At 40.5% G+C, this 1,070-nt stretch overlaps 1 pseudogene; it reads left to right on the top strand.

Moving 5' to 3' along the window:
* The first annotated feature begins 234 nt into the window (after positions 1–234).
* LOC111757710 (small nucleolar RNA U13) lies at positions 235–342 on the top strand (annotated as a pseudogene).
* Positions 343–1,070: the final 728 nt, after the last annotated feature.

Below are 1,070 nucleotides of genomic sequence, written 5' to 3'. Positions count from 1 at the left end.
TTTTTTTTTTTGAAAGTAGACCAGCAGAAAGATGATGTATTGGCATCTACCACAAAGAGAACTTCAGGTGGTGACAAACCTTTCCCTTGTAAGAGTGCCTTTTTAAAGACTATAAAATTGTGGTAACTGTAATTCTGTTAGGATGAATCAGGCAGGACTGAGATGGAAAACTGAACAGCAAACTCTATTTAAAGAAATTGTGTTAGGTCAATGTCAGCTATTTTTAAAAAATAATTTTTTTTGTAGTTCGTAAGTGTGACTATTGGGCCTTTGTGCCATCGTATGACATATTCCTCCCTCAAACCAGTTTGTTTATGACATGGCCACATTACTGGTATAATGTAAAAAAAACTAAAATGTGTAATTGCTCAGGCAGGACAAAAGTATATTACCCGATCTTGTGAAGTACAAAGTAACTGTACCGGAACATGGTGGATAGATAACAGCAGCCATGGCGGCTCTCTGAGATAGCCAGTTTAGATTCCGGGAATGGTGCGATGTGGGGAGTCCTAAGCAGGGGGAGATATACCCTGCCGACCCAGGAACGAACTAAGCTGAGAGAAACCAACTGGAAATGCAGTCCCGGTGCTATGATTGGAACAGCTGAAGTCTCGGTGCCTAAGCTGGAACCCGCACCTCTGAAAACCACAGCGTGATTTAAACAAGCTGTAACTGACAAAGAAAGAAACTGGGCTTCTATATATGCTTGTATGGAAGGAACAAAAAGTATGGGAAGAGGGAGCAACAAGAAAGGGTCCTCAGTCCCTAATCCTGAGAACACTGATCCAGGAAAGGTAAATGCAAAGGAGAATTAGGACAGAAAACATGCAATTTCAGGCACGGCATCAATAGACATAAAGCGATATCTCCGGGACCTCATTGATGAGTTCAAAAGTGAAGTAACCAAGTAAAGCAAGATATAAGTAGAATGGTTAAAGAAATGCTAAGCACCTCCCAAGAAAAAACAGATTGTGGAATGGAAGAACAGAAAAAAGGGGAGAGTTGTTTGATGGAGAAAATAGAGAAAACATAGAATACATGAAGCAGGTTCAAAGAGATTACCAGGAACT

The sequence above is a fragment of the Cavia porcellus genome, unplaced genomic scaffold (genome assembly GCF_034190915.1).
Source record: "Cavia porcellus strain 051 isolate PalLab524CR breed Dunkin Hartley unplaced genomic scaffold, mCavPor4.1 scaffold_9, whole genome shotgun sequence".
In the NCBI taxonomy this organism is placed as follows: Eukaryota; Metazoa; Chordata; class Mammalia; order Rodentia; family Caviidae; genus Cavia; species Cavia porcellus.
This window is presented reverse-complemented; position numbering and strand designations above follow the sequence as displayed.